This window comes from Pteropus medius, unplaced genomic scaffold (genome assembly GCF_902729225.1).
Source record: "Pteropus medius unplaced genomic scaffold, Ma_sr-lr_union100, whole genome shotgun sequence".
Classification (NCBI taxonomy): domain Eukaryota; kingdom Metazoa; phylum Chordata; class Mammalia; order Chiroptera; family Pteropodidae; genus Pteropus; species Pteropus medius.
This window is the reverse complement of record NW_024344240.1, coordinates 2286022-2305616: the sequence shown is the minus strand read 5'-3', so window position 1 is coordinate 2305616 and position 19595 is coordinate 2286022. Positions and strand designations below refer to the sequence as shown.

The following is a 19595-nucleotide window of genomic DNA, read 5'->3' as shown; positions in this document are numbered from 1 at the left end:
TGTCCTTTTCTTCCTTTCTCATTTAAACAGTCTCCGATCTTCTTTTGGGAGTTTATGTACTCGCGTCATTGCTGCAAAGATAGAACGAATGATGCGGGATTAGCCAGGCACTACATCTCATGACTCTGCTACGGTGAGTAATGCAGGGCTGGACGTGAGGTTTAATTCAATGGAGCAAGAACGAATCTCCGAATTTGCTTCGAATTGAGAAATGACATGAGCACATTACTCTCATCTAAATGATACGGAGTGCAAATGTGAGGCCTGGGACTGTCGCACCATTTTTAGTGACACCAGCAGAAGAAGAAAGAACCAAGAGAATTAGAAAGACACAGAGACAAAGTCCCAATGACATCATGATTCTAAGGGTCAAGCCTTGTCTTATAATGGATCTATATCTGTATATCTCAGTTATATAAGCTAATATATTTTTATTTATTGTTTAAGTCAGGTGAATTAATTGTTTTGTTTGTGTGCAACATAAGATGTCCATGTGAATACGGAACCATACTGTATGCTGTGCTTAACAGTACTTTATTGTGAATAGATATTTATTTCCTCTAATTTTTTAATAAAAACACTCAGAGGTGAACAGAAACTTCTAAGCTCTCATCAATTTTTAGTGTTATAATTTCACTATAAACAATGTTTTTAGAATAGATTCTAACACAATCTGAACAATCTTCTAAAATCTCAAGTGCTTACTTATCTATACTATCAAATTAATATAATCTAGGCACTAAAATTTCAATTTTATACAGTTTAATGTTTAGCTCCTGTGAAGAGCACCTGAAGGAAATAACAGAATGACCTTGGGCATAAATAGATATTTTAAAAAATACAAAGTTGCCAGATCATCTCTCGAAACAACGATGACAAAATCAAAACTCAGAAACTCAGTTTATCAGGGGAAATAGGATGCTAAGAAGCTTAATCGCACTTGGCGTTATGCAAATTCGGTTGAGCCTTTTCCACATTTCCCAGATAGATTTAACATTTCAAATGTTCAAGAATGAAGGCCAGTTTCATATAAAGGCGAAAGTGTCAATAAAAACATAATTATATCCTAAGATGCTACCTGAACTTTTTTATTCTGTAACACTGGTCATACCACGCTTTCATTATTCACAAACTTAATTGTGAATGTTCAATTTGTGAGAACTGGGTCAAACACATATCCCCTAGGATTTGGGTTATCCCCTTTCCTATAAGATTTAGGATCATGACGTCAATGTCAATTAGAGTTCTTTGTCACAAACAACAGAAATTAGTTCTAACTTGAGCAGAAGTGATTTGTGAGAAAGGATATTAGGATGCGTGTGTGTGTGAGCCCATGTGGAATACGGAATTGATATAAGACTAATATAGCAGGCTTGAAAACAGAAGAAGGATTCTAGAGCCATGCCATCCTGAATGCACCCGATCTAGGAAGCTAAGCAGGGCTGGGCCTGGTTAGTGCTTGGATGGGAGACCACCTAGGAATATAGGGTGCTGTAGGCATTAAAAAAAATAACAGAAAACAAAAGAAGCAAAAGAGGAGACATAAGGACATGCACACGAATACAATAGAAAACAATAAGATACTCATCTCTAACTTCAACAGTCTGACCAGGAATCCCTACCCCCCGGTGAGTGAGATACCTCCAACTCTCCCCTTTCACCACCTCTCTTGGTCAAGATGCAAATTCGCAGGAGATGTGGATCACAAGGTCAAATGGATCTGGTCTCTTTGGCTTGTGATTCTGCAATAGGAAGTGGACACCTGGAGTCACTCTCCCCAAAAGAAATTGGGGTATTCGTAGGAAGGGACGTGGACTCTATCCAGACAAAACGCTCAGGTCCTCAGATAACCGGGATACTAAAAGAGTACACAGCATGATTACCGTCATTTTGTTTCGTTATTTTAAGCTGGTCAGAAAATCAGAATGTTTCTAGAAACATATATCTTAAAGGTAAAGTGCCACTACTCTGGTAGAACAATTCTGGAGAAGGAATTACTTAGAGATAATATTTCCGATCACGCTGTGTGACACTTAGAAATGTTGTTGGAAGAAAAACTTGAGATTGAAAGCCTGCAAGCTATGTTCTACCACTTAAAGAGACTGGCCCCCTTAAGTCCCATGCAAATAATACAGAGTATGCTTCCTAAGAGAAATGGTCTGACATCTCAAGTTCACCTTTAAAGAGGGAATAGCAGATGAAGTCAGTTAATTCACACACACAAATGCTTTTATTGGAAATACCACACTGAGCAAGAGAATAGGCAGCGTGTTTATTTTACTCTTTGTTCTCTAGATTTCTAGTAAACAAGGTGGTTTATTCTTCTCATCTTTAGAATCTTTATGGGGCTCCCATATGTATGTAATTAAATTTATTTTTCTTCTGTTAATCAATTTAACTATTAGAGCAGCCAAAAGAACCGAGCAGGGATGAAGGAACAACTTTTCTGCCCTCTCAGAGCGATGAACTTGATTTCCAAGTGCCTTGCCTTTTCTATATTGGATTATTTGAAGCTAGCTGAAGGAAAATGAATTCATCCTTATACTAAAAGCCTGTGGACAAAAGCTTTGGGGTTGGCTTCTTTTGTGTAGCTAAGCAACACAGGAGAGATGGTAGCCGAGGAAAGGAGAAAATGCATCATTGTTCCTTAACTACCAGTTCATTTCTTAAACACGCAGAAGAGTTACAGACTTTCCTATAACACAGCTCTTTGTAAATGTAATTCACTAGTGCAATATCTAAATACTCCATGGATCCTGAAACTTCCATCCATCACAGGACAGCCCTCACCATGTCACTGCCTCAGAGGAATGGATGCGAAACGAGTCATTCAACCAGCCAAATGGAAAGAGCCAGGGAAAACATAATGTGGTGTCACTTAGGCCCTTGGCTATATCTTTCCCCCCCCGTCCTCTGCTGTGTGTGTGTACAAGCCAGCACGACTATACGCTGCACGCATTTATACAATAAAATCATCTCTCTGAAACAGAAAAAGTGTAAATTTAGAGAAGGCTATAGCTACATTAAACTTGTTTCAGATACTGACACAGGCAGGATTAGATAGAGATTAAGGTTAAAAAAGAAGTATCACCTCTTCACTTTGTTTCTTTTCTTTAATCGCTATTGAAGACCACAGTCTAAAATTTATAGGCATAAAAAAATAAAATAAAATTTATAGGCAGGTAGAGTATAATACTAAAAATCAGTTATAGGAGTTATTCTATTTTTTCTTATATGCAATAATTTTACAAAAATATTGGCTACATTTATATGCACATGAAAAGAAACTGTTTATAGGTTTACTGCAAAACTGGTATTTATAATTTGGATATATGCGGCTCTACATATGTACGATTTAAAAAATAAAAATAAAAAAATAAACCGAAAGTCCCTATTTTCTCTTTTCTTTTCCTATGTTTATTTTAAAATAAATTGCCCTGAGTATATCAATATTTATATAATCAGGTGTTGACTTAATAATAAATCTAATTTTTGATCCAGATATCCGATTGCAGACTGTTACATAAATGCCCGGAATCTCAAACACGGTTTTAATTATCATATTATTGAGGGAGATAGCTTGAGCAGTATCATAGAAATAACAGCAGGCAGAAAGTAGGAAGACAGCTCTGGTCCCAAATTCTTCTCTTATAGCTCATGACACTAGTTAGTATCTAAATTTCAAAATATCATCGCTGTATCCTATTGCATATTTCAATATGGAATTCCATTTTAATAACATTAAAATGAATGCTATCAAGACATTTTAAGGATATTATTTTATTCACTCAGCAAATATTTACTCAGGCATGGCTCAGTCCTAGGCACTGGGATACGTCAATGAACAAGACGAAGACCTTGACCTCTGGGAGCCTAAGTTCCTGTGGGGGAGGCAAACGTCAACAAGAAAACAAGTGACACTGTTTGTGGTAGACGCGTGTGATGAAGAAAAGCAAAGCAGGCGAAAGGGAGAGAAGGTGTCATTGTAGGGGTGTGTAAGGGGACAAGGCATTTGAAGGGGAGACACAGTAAAGCGGCGTGGACGGAAGAACATTTCAGGCAGAAGGGGAGAAGTGCGAGAATCATTTCTATTCTGGAACAAAGCAATAGGTTAACAGGACTCAGAAGTTTGTAAACTACATCAGTAAATGCCACTCAACCCAAACAAAATGTATCCTCCACTCCACTTCCTCATCGGTTGGCATCGTCTCTCATGTCACCCGACACAAGGAGAAATGTGACAGAGGGAAAGTACAAATGCAGGGAGACAGAGTTCTAAACCTGTTATGGTTAAAACATCTGCCTCACACAACTTTTACAGAAACGTACGGCCCCTCCTAATACCTTGAAAGGGGCCCGTATACTGCAGGGCCCGGAATTAAGCTTCACTGGGTTTATGATAAATCTATTTTAGTCAAAGGTCACGGTTTGTTATTTTCATTTTTTTCTTAGGTGAAGAATAAATCAACAGCTAAGTACTTGGTGAATACGAGGGGTCTTTGGGCCTAAGGAAGGAAATTCCGGCCAAAGATCTCCTGGACCATATAGAGAAGCTGGTATAAAAAAACGACAAATTCTGGTTTGGATATGTTAAGTTCCAGGTGGCTCACTAGATAATCAAATGGAGACGCTGCAAATCTGGGGCTCATTAGAGAGGCACGTTTGGGAGTAGCCAACCTATACACAGTCTTCGAAACCAAGTGACTGGATGAGATCACCTCAGGGTTTGAGCATGAGAGGGGACGAGCAAGGGGCCCACGACTGAACTTTGGCATTGTCATTTGGGTGTTTATTTGCCTAAGGAGCAACCGTATTGGTTTTGTACTAACACAAATGCAAAAAAGAGAAAAAAAATGAAGACGCGGGGATGGGTCGTGACTGTAGGAGCAGTGGGCCTGGGCTAGGTTATGGAGGATGGAATCCACTAGAAGCATGAAGGAGCCGACGTGGGCCAGGACAGGGCAGTTGCCCATTGTCACAGGAGGGAGACCAGGGTGTGGCAAAGTGAAGAGAAGGATCGACACATCGGGAAACGACGCCGTTCTTCCCGGCTGCGATTCTCTTTAGGCTGCATGCGTGTTGCTCCATTGACCATTAAGATTCTCATATCTCCGTGTATCAGTCTATCGATTACCCACCTCTGTTTCCGATAGTTGAAGATAGAAGTTCTTTGAAGGCAAGACTTATCCATTATTGAACGTTCCTCCAAATACATACATATAGTATTATTTCAGTGTGCTTTGCACATAGCAGGTACCCAACAAATTTTGCAAAAATGCAGGAATAAGTTCATCAATTAATAAAAAATAAAGTAAATAATGTTTGATTACAATAAAAAGCACTCTCTGTGAGGGCAGGGCTTTGACTGTCTGTCAGCTACTGTATTCCCAGCACGAAGGAGAAAGCCCAGCTCATTAAATATTACCCGCGTGCAAATATTATGATTAAAGACTGGTTATGTAGACTGTAAAGACTACTGTATATTAGGTTCTCCTGAAGGGTAGGAGGTAAAAAGGACTCCTGTGAGGAAGCTAATAAGGAAAAAAGATGCTAAAGGAAAGGGAATAAAAATATTAGAAACATGGACACAGTTATAACTACTTTAGGAATGGTTGATATAGCTAAAAGAAATATTTATTTCAAAGAAATGGAGAAAAGGTGTAAAAGTCAGTCCTAGCTAGGGAGGAGAGCCGGGGGCTGGGGGGCGCGGGGCGGTCTGGGCAAGAGGAGAAGGTTGTGGAAGAGTCTGAGAGTCAGGCGCATCCATCCGCCTCCCACGGTGCGTTCTGTAGTGAGGCTGAGGGGCGCGGTGAATGGATAAAAACCACAGGGAGTAAACATGGCAGCTGAGTGACCTCCGCGCGGGCAGGAGGCTGGGCGAGCGTCCTCAGCTAGGCCGAGCTCTCCTGTAGCATAGAAGAGACTAGAATTTACTGTCTCCTGTGGGAGAAAGGTCGGTTATGAGAACTGGGGAGCCTCAGAGGGGCTCATTCTGGCACAGGTTAAATGACCCTGAATCCAAGGGCTGATGGACCAGCCCGTCGGGACTCACACAATGACCTTGGCGTGGGAATTGTACTTGTCAGAGTCGGAGAGGGGCCTGCTCAAAAGTGGGGGTTCTGGGCTCCCCAGGAGTGTGGCCCGGCGGAGCAAACACACCGGGAGTTACACCAGCCCGGGCTGGAGCAGAAACACAGGCAGGATTCCATAACTAAGACCGGACCCACCCCGTCTCAGCCGAGACTAGTCAGAGGACAGCCGGGACCAAAGGGCTGGAGCAGGGGGAATAGCTCAAGACCTCCCGTGAGGCCAGGCCCGTCCCTCATCCTGACATCAGGAGGACAGGAGGCGTCCCCTGAAGCCAGCACCCATCTGGGGAAGGAGCAGGGATGGAGTTGGGGGGAGGGCGAAACAGGCCTGTTAGGAGTGGAGCCAGATGCATGAACTATTTACCCAACAGAGATGATGTCGACTGAGAATAAACCTTGTGCTGCTAAGTTTTCGTCTCCTACACATTTGGCCCCAGCCCAGAGAAGTGAAGGCTAGCGAGGAGGGGAAGATAAGCCAGAGAAAAATCAAAAGTGCCATTTTATTTGTTTTTACGAACCCAGTGCATTAAAACCGTGACCTGTCAACTTGGAGGTCAGGGGCTGTGAGATGACCAGCTGCGGCCGGAAAACAGGTGTTGGCCTGCGGCTCAGACAGAAGAGGGCGTCACGGTCCTCGGGGTCGTGATGCGCAAGGAGAGCCACGCCTGACGGGGCGGGAGGACAGAGCACAGCGGAGGCCCAGGTCAGGGCACCGGCTCGCCGGCCCAGGGAGTGAAGCCCGCGACCTGGGAGGGCGGGGCCGCGCTTCCATCTGCGTTCAGCTCGCTGATTAAGTGTGTTTCTGCAACTGCCTTGAACTTTGGAGGTCTGTTTTACCTAAATTGCCTCAACCGCATATTTTGCAATTCCTAAAACAGCGGTAAGATTAATTGGTGCACTTGAAACCATGCTCTACTGTACTGTCCGAAGTGGTTTTCCGTTGGAGGAACGGAAGGGGTAAAGGGCAGAAAAAGGAAGAGACCTCTGGATGCTCAGAGGATTAGAGTGTGTGTCCCAAGAAAGAGGTGACCGCTTATTCCCGCAGCAGCTCATTCCTGGCGGGATTAAGGACAGCGGACCTGAAGGGCGTGAGAGGAAGTTTAGGGAGAGGGTTTTCCCAGTGTTTTCGAAGGCTCTACGACTTATTATTCTGTCATAAAATCTCCATATCTGGAATTGGGTTAAGATCCCAAATACCCCCGACTCATTTCCTTTGTGAGTTCGCGTTTGAATCCTTAGTGTGGAACATCTGACACTCATGTTACTCTCTGCCAGAAGCTTTGTGGTCTCACTGGGAAGTCTAAGTTTAAGACTGTATTACAGCCATGATCTTCATATTTTCCAGTTCATCTCTGTGAATATGACCAAATAATTGGTTTTCATTTTCCTTAGAAAGTTTTTTAAAGAGTGAAGTGTCATTTTTAAATGTATAATTCAGGTGTGGATACCTCTCACTATTTATAGACTTAATTATAGATTATAAACTAATTATAGTCCCTCCGGTGTTTTCCTCTGAAATTGTTCCAGATATTTTAAATTAATCTTCAGTACTTCTTTGTGAGATTTGGCCATAAGATTGATGATTTCCTTTTAATAGAAAGAAGAGAAGGGAAGTGGTTTGCCCAAGGTCACTCAGCAAATGAGCACTGGGACCTGGCATAAAGCCCAGGATCCATGATCCCTGCTCCTGTGCTCAATCCAGGAAACCTTGTTGTCCTCAAACCATGACACCACCCCAGAGATGGCTCCAGTTCAGCTAAGTAAGCAGGCAGACCTCTCCCGAGGCATATGGCTGGCCAGAGAGGACGCAGCCCACTGCATGGTCAAATCCGTTCTCACCTTTAGGCCAGAAAAGCAGCACAGATGGCACGGATCACAAAGAAGCAGCTTCCCGTCTCTGTCCCGCATGGCAGACCACGCTGGAGCGCCTCAGTCTTGCAAATCCTTTGTTGTCACAAGCACAGCAAAAGCAGAGGTGTACTATATCTGTCAGTCAGATAAATCTATTTAAAAACCGAGAATTTAATACGTGCAAGGCTCAAAGGTATTTCTTGTGTACCATCCCATCTAATCCTTACAAAACATTGAGGGGTATGTATAATCACCTTGACACACAGCTGCTGAGTGCCAGAGCCAGCATCTGAGCTCAAGTCTAACGTTAGCCTCCACTGCGAGGGCAGGGGGCGGCATGGAGGTGAGTCCTTACAGAGCAGGTCATTGCTGCTCATGGGGACGGGAGAGACAAACCCGAGTAAATCGTCTCAGAAGCCAGCTCAGGAGGGGCCAGGAGATGGAGTGGAATGAGTGCCCCGCATGTTACCTCTTCCCTGTGGCACTAATTTAAGTGCGTGGACTTGACAGAGTCAAGCCCAGTGTCAAAGTGATTGCACAGGGATATAAATGATATTTAAATAAAACAGACACTAGAGGAATGAAATAATGATAAATATCCTTATGGGGGAGGAATACCTGGACATGTCTCTCCAAAGAGTTTACCCTCTTAATTTTTAGCTATCTTTCATGGCATCCCTTCTGTTTTTTCAAATAATTGCATAATCACTGCTTTCCAGACATGCTCCAGCATAAATATGCAGCATCTTCTGACACTTAAAAATATGCCCATGGAAACTGGGATAGGCTGGAATTCAAGTGCGGCCAGTAGGGATAAGGAAAAGAAATGAGTGGGTAAAAGGTCACTTTCTGAAGAATAGAACGATTGGGTCACCAGTCAGCTGCTGCGTGGTGAGTGTATCAGCCATTTCTGTGCTACAAGCTACCCCCGAACAACTATTTATTTACCATGTAATCTGCGAGTTCGCAAAGTGTTCTGGGATTAGCTGAATGTTTCTCTATCAGTCTTATCTGGGCTTTCTCACGTATGGATCTTGAGTGGCTGCCCGTCAGCTAAATGGGTCAGCTTCTAAGATGTCTACATATTACTGTTTATCCAGTCGGCTAGCTGAGACTTCTTCACATGGTCCCGAAAGCAACGAGAGGATTCTCTGGTGCAGCTGCACTTTTCAATTTTCTGTTTGTATCATGTTTACTCCTAATCACTTAGCCAAAGTAAGTCACGAGGCCAGACTAGACTCCAGGTGAACAAAATGTTACCTTTGATGGGAGGAGCTACAAAACATTGTGGATATTTTTTGCAATTTATCTGTGACTTCTGGCCGCAGTAACTTATATTGCTCTCACATGCAAAATATGTCCCTCATCTCGGAGCCCTTAAAAGTCTTAACTCATCTGGGCATCGGACTTGAAGTCCATGATCCCAGCATCTATTAGATACGAGTCTTCTACCTCCAGAGATCAGTGAACTAAGACAAGACATATGCCCCCATCACGACATCCTCTACCTCCATGCCATATAGATGTAACGTACCATAATAGACACTCTCAGTCAAAAAAGTAGCCACCGGTTCATAAGATTTCTGGAATCCTCCAGGCTAAACGTGCCAGATCTCCCACCTGTGGCAGATGATCCTTGAGTAGAGCTTGGTTCTGCTCCCTAGGTGGGGCTCTCAGTCTGTTTTCTCAACTGTGTCCTGGAAATGGCTTCCTGATCCATTGCTCTTCAGAGCTGTTGGCTCTATATCTTGGTTCCTTCTCTGAAATGTCCTTTCCTTCTCATGAAAAAAATGGCTCATTTTGTGTGTGAGCAGCTGTCTCAATCTGCATTCTGCTACTGTGATTTTGGCAGTCCAGAGGCATTTCTGCAAGTGAAAGCTGGTGGCTTTTTGCTTGAATAAAACCCTTAAAACATGTTTTAAGTTTCTTAGAATCCTTTTTATTTAGTTGAAAGGTATTTCTGGGCACTACCATAAAACTTTTATAGATCTTAACAATTTTCCTTATAGTCACACTTTTGATTTGCTCTTTACCATTAAGAATTTTTACTGCATGGAGAGGTGAAATGTGAGCAAGTAACCAGATCCCAAGCCTTCTAAATTCTCTCTACATTCCGCTTTAAAATTAAATAATTCTTCCTTAAACCCATCTCCTTCTTTCTACACCTTATCATAAAATAAATGAAATGACACATTTATGATTCTGTCTGGAGATCTTAGAAAATTCAAAAGTTCATTAGATACTACTTTTTTTCCAAGTTGTGGCAGGTATTAATTTTGCCAATTTTTGTACTTCTATATGTAACCTGGATCACCATTTTTATAAATTTCCAAACAGCTTCTTAACCATTTTTCCAGTTGCCTAGTCTCCAAGTCAATGCCACATATTTTAACATTTTCTTTTGGCATCATGCCACATCTAGCTTCCAAGTTCATGATCGGTTAGCACATAAACTACCCGGAAACTCAGTTGCTTAAAACCACCACCATTCATTTGACTTATAAATTTGTGTATCAGCAGTTTGGACTGGACTCAACCAATTAATTTTTTTTGCTTGTCTCAGGTGCATTCACTTACCACTGGGTCTGAATGGCATTTGGCTGGGGACCTCTGCTTCTGGGGTTAACCAGGCCACGTATTTTTCATCGTCTGGTGGGCAAGCCCAGGCTTTTCCCCACAGTGAAGGTGGCAGGGGTCTCAAGAGCAGTCAGTCATGAGGAAGCGTTAATACAAAAGCCTTTTAAGCTTCTGCTTATGTCTCTTTTGCTCCTGTCTCATTATCCTAAGAAAGTCACAGGCCAGTTCAGATTCAAGGGGAGTGGAGAAAGCTCTTCTCCATCATTCATCATCTCCTATTTCCTGTAAGCCCTGAGTTTCTCTTTTCTTTTTCTGTTTTTACTTTATTTTTTTTGTTAACCATGGCCTCTTAAGAAATAGTGTTTTTTTTTTTTAGAACGTTCTTATTTGAAAATATCCTTATTTTGCTCTGTCTCTGAAGAAAAGATAAATTAATCCCCATTTCTCAATGTTCTGTGCAGAATCACGCAAGAAGATACCGTGTGTGACGTGCTTGACAGGTGTCTGGCATATGGGACCTGCCCCTCGGAGGGGCAGTGTAACTCTCCATGTTGACTCTCTTTCACTGGCATAATGAAAACTAAGGAACAGGGCTTGGCATGTACCAGGCCACTGCTCAGAACATCCCCGGAAGTGGTTTGCAAATCGACTGGCTGGCAAGGGAAAAAGATAGTTTTGGAGCGTTATATTTGTCCTATCGTTTTTGGAAAGGAAGTTATCCTTACCAGGCTAAAAAGCCTTTATCGCTCTTGACCAGCAGCATTGGTCAAGCATATGCCTGGCAGTGCTTTGAACAAAGCTGCTGGATCAAAAATGCGAGGAGAGCTTTTGGGTCACATGCCAGGCAAGCTAGTGCCGATGCTGTTAAGAGAAAATCCTGATGATCATTCTTATCAACCAAGATGCTAACTGCCATTAGAGAGGTGATGCCGATAAAAAAAAAAGGGTGAGATGACATTAGTTAGATGTCATGAAACTGAATATTGTGATTGAATGGTCATTCCAAACTTTCCACAGAAAGATGATTGTCTGCTGCTAATTTGTGCTGAATATCGCAGGATTAGAGAAGTTGATCCGTATGAGATTTAAAAATTATTTCCCTATTTCATCCCTTCGTATTCTTCTTTCAGCAATTCAGATGATAAAGAGGTATTTAAAAATGACAGAGTATCTCTTTATCATGCAAATATGAATATACAATGTGAATAAAAATTAAATCACAAGTTACACATTAAAGACAAATAAAAAAACATTAAAGTTGTTCTGAAAACTCCACTTTTCCCAGAGGAAATTAAACTTGTAAATGTGTTTACTTTTCTTTTCAGAAAAGAATTTATTTTTTTGTAGGTACAGATGGGAAATCAGAAAGTATGATCAAAAAAATCTTAATGTTTACCATAGATATTTTGTGAGTTTGAAGAACAGTGTAAATTCTCAGTCGAGATCCTGCAAAAATACAAATGCAGAAAGAACATGGCAAAGTAGAAATTTTCATTTAACAAAAATGTTGTTTCAATCAATCATCACTGTTACTTGTGCTCACAGCAATTTTTCATACTCTAAACACATGGTTATTGAATTTATTAAAAATAAAGGATCAGGACTGACATTGTGCTCCTCTTGACCAGACCCATAAAATAAAATGGTAAGCAAAACAATGTCAGGTCTCAGACCATACTTCCAATAGCTAATTTGGAACTCACTTTCTACCTGCCATATGCCAGTATTTAAGAGAATCTCCTTCCATTTAATTTCCTTATGGTCTCATAAATGAATTGAGACCCACTGAATGTTGTTCCGACTTCAAAAAATTTACTATATTTTATGGAAGACTGATGGATACACAGGAACAAATGCCTAAAATTAATTGTAATAAAAGTTTGGCTATTTTAAGTGCTATAACAGAAGTATAAATACTCTAGTTACAGGGTCATGCAATGCCTCTGTTTTAAGTAAAGCTAAGCCATTGGATGACATTATGAAATTACTAACTGGTAATACATGTATGATGCTGCGTGAGAGTAGACAGTGACTGGAGGCACAGAGGCCAGTTAGGATCCCTCACTCTCTTACTCCTCACTGCTCACATCCAGTGTCCCACGAGACCTCAACAATCCTATCTTCTAAATATACTTCAGCCACTTCGACTTTATTCTACTCCACTGCCGTAACCTGTCCAAGCCATTCTCGTACGGCTTTCACATTTCAAGGATTTCTTAAGTTTGCGTCTCGATCTTTATTTTTATTTGTTTTGCTTATTCTCTTTAACAGATTCTCAGGTAAGGCAGCTTGACATCTGTGTAAATAACCATATTAATGGAGACGACAGCAGAGGTATTCTAACTCAAACATAACTGTAGCACTGGCATCGTGAAAGGAAATTGCAAAATTGGAAGGGCGAGTGGGACCCTCTAGGGGAGGATAATGGTTACATTTCCACCACCAAAGGGTTCTGGGTAGAGAACCTTGGAGTGAATGGTATTTTGGCAAAGGAGGATGAAAAGTTTCTTTTCCAGTAGATCTCTGGAATCTGGTTTTGCGTCTAGGATTTCCATGCATCTCCCCAGAGCTGCCTTCAGAGGTGCAATGTTTTAATTACATCAACAAATCTCAAGGCTTCTTCGCTCAGTACATGTCCTGCTCCTCCATTCGCGTAGTCCTGCTTTACGTAACACTTCAAGCCGCCATCTCAAGTTGTCTAGGATGACATATGCATCCGCATCTGCTTTCATAAACCAATCAGCATATTCTCTAGATAATAGTCATGCATATGCTAAAAGGCTTTAATTGTTTTCCAGTATAATTGGTCTCTGCCTTTTTAGTGTTTAATCTCACTGCAGGGAAGTCTTTACTTTCTTCTGAGCTCATAAATAAGGCTGTAGTATAAGGCTGGGTCCATGTAGCTCTGATGAATTTGGTCATTTGTCCTAGATTTTGAAGTCCTGTCATAATAACCCACCAAAGAACTTTCACCTTCATGTAGGGGGTTTCAGTAACATTGGTGCTCTCGTATGTGTGATGACTAGTATCTACTTTCAACTTCATCCACCCTTCTAGATAATTCTGTCCAATATCATCTAAATGCCTTGTATAAGGATATTTATTAAGAATATTAGGCTGGATGTATTAGAGGTAATCTTGTTCTTCCAACACTAAATAGCTGAGAACATTAAAATAAAAAAAAAATCTGACTGCTGATCTAGAGAGTAGGGTTCAACATTGCAGCCAAGAATTTGAGGTCATTTCCTAAAGTGTATTTCCGACATTAGTGGGGTTCCCTCCTGCTCCTCTTTGGGCAGCTGCAGTCACTGCAAGCTGTGGTCTTGGTGGCTGTGGTGGTGCAGACAGCCCAGCGGGCTCTGCCCAGTGTGCTCTGCTTTCCAGCATTTTAAAGAACTGTTTGTGTGTCCACACAAGTATGTGGGATTGTGTTACTTTACATGAGCATGTACCTTATTTCCATTACATTTGTGCTCGTAACAGCTGTAAAAACTGTCAAGTTTATCATCTGTTGAATCAAAGTTGCTGATGGCAATTTTTAGGGTTATTAAATGTAATAAGGGCTCAGATCATAAATGAGAATTTAAAAAATGAAATAGATTTCCAAAAAAACCAACTTAAGAAACACAGACAAGTCTGTTAAGAACGGATAGTATGACTTTTAATAAACATTAGAAATATGTAAATTAACTTTCCTTTTCAGTTTTACATTCAGAAAAAGCTATTATAGGCTTAATAAGGACATTTTTGTGTTGAAGCGTATTATCTCCTAAGCTGATTTTTTAAAAATTACATCTCTGAAAATCATTTCTAAGTTTTCAGTTATTTAAATGTGTGAATTGAGTTGATAATGCGGGTAGAAGAAGGGTGATAAAAGTTAAAGACTTTTCCTGTAAGTCGTATTTGCCATAAAGTCCCTTTCTGGGTGTCATTTTAATTCATCTAATGAGAAAATGCGAGAAAGGTGACATTTTTCAGAGGTAATAAAAATAAGAATGGCCTGCCTACATATACAGCTATAGAACTGATCATAGACAACTGTATAATGAATTAATTATGCAAACAAATTAAACAGCCAGCAGTTATTAAACACTTCTTCTGTATCTAGCAGTGTGCTAGATATGGTGTGAATAATGTGGAATAATAATGGCCTTCGAAATACATATTAATTTCCCAGGAACTATTTTAGGGGGAAAAAAAGACAAAAACTATTCAAAATAAAAGGCGAATTGATATTTAAAATCAATGTGTAGCCATTAGTTAGTTTTCAGCCATAACCAAAAATAATCGCTCTGTAATTGTCCTTTCCTCTGACTTTAAGAAGTGAACCTCTGATTTGCTTAACTTTACAAAGAGCCCTAAAAATCAGAAACATGACTGTCTAGTAACTTTGGAATGGTAGATTATATTCAAATAGACAGAAAGACAGGTAGATAGCAGAATATCCTTCTGGTTGTTTAAGAATACCGTTTTGAAGGATTTGGAGGTCTCAAATATTTCCTTAAAAACAAAACAAACTCTACAACAAAGCCAACAACAACAACAACAACAACAATAAAACTAGCTATACTTCTTAACCCCCAAAACCTGGCACAGTGACTGACACATAGTAATTACTTAAATATGTGTTTAAAAACAAAAACAAAACCATCAGAAAAACTTCATTTAAAGTCTTTTTATTTGATAGCATGTTCCAAGAATTTCAGAAAACAAATGGGGCTAGTCTTGCCTTTTTAGATTATTTTAAAAGCTTTCCCTACAGAATTACGGGAGATGACACTTTAGTGACTTTGCAGACACTGAGCTCTAAGGTAGAATGTATTACCATCCATTCTAAGAAACAACACCACTGAGATGTGGATGCAATCGCTATTACATATTTCAATTTTTTTCTGCATTCGTTTTGAATGCTAGATTTGACAAAATATGAAGTTTAAAGCTCATTATCTTAAAGAAGTTTTTAAGAATAAGTTTCACAGCAAGCGAGTGAGTGAAACACTTGAGTGTACTGCCTGCAGGGTGTGGGCCCGTCACCCACGCAGACCCTGCCAGGAGACACACTGCATTCTTACGCACTTATGTCTCTTCGTGTTAACAGTCGTTTGCTGTGTTTGATCATGGTCCACTTTGGGTTTTTAATTTCATGATTGAAATATTATCCTTTTCAAGAAGTTTTTGAATGTCGTTATTTTTGTTGATCTTGCTTTTGGGCTTCTACGCTGCTTTCTGTGAGCACATCCATTGCTTCCATTGTGTGTATTGCTGTATTTACAACTTCTCATGCCTTGAATAGAAATTAATGATTAACAGGGCTATGAAATAAACTGCAGGTTCATAAAAAGTGAGAATTTAAAAAAATGTTATAAATTTCCAAAAATATCAATAAAATCTAAGTATGTTGAAAAGATAGACATAGTACTATAACTTTAAACTATAAGTATTAGAAATATATAAATTCGCCTTCAGTATGGTGTACACTGGGGACAGGGGCACGTCTGTCCAGACAGGGACTTTCACTTTCAGTTCTAGGTCTACAGCAAGTACCATATACTCAGCAAAGATTTCTAATATTTAAGCATATTATCTTCTAGAATTGCTTTTTCTTTCATATTTAAATGCTTTCGTTGGCAATTTTGGAAGAGAATGAGAAAAAGTGAGGCCAAGGCACAATAAGACAAATACAAAATCCTATATTCTGTGCACTGTTTTACAGTTTTCAATGTAAATAGGTATCTCATATATTATGAAGAGAGTTGTTTTAAGTCTACGAAAATCATCTTCTAAGCTCTATTTTATTTATACCTCTAAATTAAGCTGGGCTGCAGAAATTAAACTGTCTAAGAGACATACGACCAAAAAAGATGTCAGCGAACAATTTCTACAACTACTTTCCCTACAGGATGAGAAAAATGACTCTTTGAATTTTAGGCAATTGCAGCTATTAATAGCTCTGTGGATACAGCTTTCTATGAAGAATAATTCGTTAGTGTCTCCTGCATTCTCAAGATTAATTTCACCTCCAGGACAGGTCAACTACTGCATCTTCTGTGAGTGTGCTCTATCTCATCTCCCCAGGAAGATCAAGCTCCAGAATGCTGCTCCTATGGCTCCTAGAAACACCACTGATAGCTTCCCACACTTCTCTTCCCCATTTAGACTCACAGTATTTCAAGAGGACAGGACAGTATTTTGTTCCTCTTCATAGCCCTGGGTCGAGCACAGTGCCAAGCACTTTATAAATAATAAATATATGTTGAGCAGTAGATGACAATTAAAAAGGCTTTTCCTAGAAACTATTTACCAGGAAACAAAACATTGAGATTAGTAAGATGTTATAATAATATATGTATTTTAAAATATAAACTATATTTTATTTATTTATCTTACTATTGATCCGTGGCTCCACTATTTTATCCATGTTGTGGTTAGTTTTATCTAACAGGTAAGATGATTCATCCTAAAGGATCTTTCCATTCATTCTAAAGTAATAATTTTCAAGAATTAATTATAAAACAAGGAAAAGCTTTAGAGAACAATAACATCTTAAGACAGTATAATGTTAACTTGGGCCTATATAAAATGATTTTAGATTAGATGAGAAATGTGATTTTCGAAAACTGTTTTGGTATAATTTCACATTTAAAATCTCAGTTAAAGATGATCTGCCTCACAAAATTGGTCTTATGGCCCCAAAATGGAAGTACAGAGTAGATGTCCCAATAGGCTGGATACTCTGAACAATGAAGAATGAAGATGTTTAAAATTCACATTGATTTTTTTGGAAACTATTTTAAATAAAAATTTAAAAAATCATAAAATCATTCAGAAAAAAAAGCAAAGTCAATATTTAAAATCAGTATGTAGCCATTATTTTGCTTTTAGTAATGACCAACATTGCTACTTCAGAGATACTCTTCCCAAAGTTCTGACTATGATTCGCTTACTCTCTCGAAGGCCCTATGAGCCATAAACCCGCAAGTCTAGTAACTGAGAGAGAGTCAGAGAAATAGACAGATGCTTGTTTGGCAATGCCATTAAGAAGGCTCTAGTGGTTGAACGACCCATTTTCCAAACAAGAAAACATTTTTATGTCCTATCTTAAAACTCCGTATTCCCTGATAAAGATAATGATATAAAAGTTTGGCATTTGTGTCACTCAAGGTCCCAAGAAGAAAAAGATGGCACACTGAAATTAGAATATCTTGAAACCATTTCATTGACAAAGAATATCATTACCGAGGTGGATAGCGGGTGTAGGGAACAAAACGGGTTAGTGCAGGAATATGGAATAGTAGCCAACATGTTGCCTTGGGCAGTACAGAACAAGGGAGAGAGCTTCAGTGAAGGTCAGCTGAAAGGAGCAGTGACCTCTGGGGGACACTTGGCCAGTGGGCGGTAACCTCATGGAAGCTAGGCAGGAGGATACATCCTCTCTCTTCACTCTTTCTTCCCTGTGATTTATTGCCAACTCCCCATTGGCCAAATCTAACCTGAAGCCTAGGAACAAGTGAGCTCTTTTGTGTTCCTAAGATTTGGGGTGGATGCTTATGGGTGGAGAAATGTAGAGAGTGGGCCCAAAAGGGCCACTGGAGGACTTCCAGCACAATGTCAAAACAAACTGCTCTTTTACGTCACTATGACTATTCCATTAGAACAAGAAGAGAGCTAGTGACTTTATACCTTTAATGACAGGAACAGTTCTTTCTCCATAGATAAGGGTCTATATAAGGAATGTTTGGAGTATTGAATGAGAAAGTTCCCATAGGTGGGTGTCAACTATAAAGGCGAGTGACCCAATAGGGCAATGGGCCTTATTGGTGGAACAGGTTTACAGGATCCTCTATGTCCGCTGGTCTCTGGACAATACATGGGGATCTAACGAGGCCAACATATTAGACCCTAGGAGGGAACCCCAGCCATTAGGCAATGGGGCTCTTAAGCTCTATGAATGCGGCAACACCAGCCTGTCCACTGGCACAGTTGGGGTCTGGGTCTAACCCTGCTGCTTCAGCTGACATGACTTGTAGTGTAACATAGTCTCTGTTTTCTAAAAACTTAATTGTATTGAAGGCTTGGATACGAACAGCTTCCTAGGGGATCTGCCATAGAGAATCGGCCTTAGACTAGAGAGGCCTTACCTCTGTGGGTAAGGTTTTGTGTGGTAACTTACTAGATGACCAATATATTCTTCTATTTCTACCAAACCAAGACTTCTTTAAGCAATGTTGGAGTTCTGTGGAGATTGTAAATAGTGGGACTTAGTCATAGGTTCAAATTTCAGGACCGACTCTAATAGATGTGCTTAGTCAAGCGGATTCATCTTTCTTAAATGAATAAAACTTAAAGCTTTTAAGTTTTCTTAAATAAAAGTAAAGGTTGGAAAGCAGAATGGGCACTGGATCAGGTTATCTCAAGTGATTCTGTTCTGACGTCCTGCAGCTGAACCTCTGTGATTGTTATCAATGTTCCATTCTTTATCTCTAGAATGTAGAAGAATGTTATTCAAATTATGACTTGGAAAGATTCCTAAAATGATCTGCTCTTGCTTAATAATTTGTACATGGCAGATAGTAGTGCGCGAATTGCGAATGTATTATATCATATCACAGAAAGTGTATGCCTCCACTTCTGTTTGCTAACATACCTTTCTGTCTAGAACCAATTTCCTTATGAACTATTTAAGGAAAATGGTAATAGCAGGACTTGTAATTCAGCGCAAATATCAGGCAAGGTAAATAGGAGGGATATCCATGTTTAGTTAGAGCAAGCTCAATTTCGGTCAATCTGAATTTAGCACGATTTTTGATGAAATAATCTGTATTTAAAGAGAATAAGCCAGAAAGAAGCTAAAAGACAAAATAGAATAAGAAAATTCCTTTCGATATTTTTAAAGCTATAAGTCACGTAGTGAATATATTTTGATTCATCCAAATAATTACTAGTTTCTTTATCAACAGATGAAATGTATTTGTCCCTGAGGGATCATATTTTACATAATTTTTCTTTATAATTCTGTGACTTCTTGAACTTTTAATAGTAAATTTGAATTATTTTTATTTTAAAAAAATTACCCATTTT

General features: G+C 39.7%; 1 pseudogene; it reads right to left on the bottom strand.

The window, feature by feature from the left end:
- Nucleotides 1-12722: 12722 nt before the first annotated feature.
- LOC120607390 (glycoprotein-N-acetylgalactosamine 3-beta-galactosyltransferase 1-like) lies at nt 12723-13904 on the bottom strand (annotated as a pseudogene).
- Nucleotides 13905-19595: the final 5691 nt, after the last annotated feature.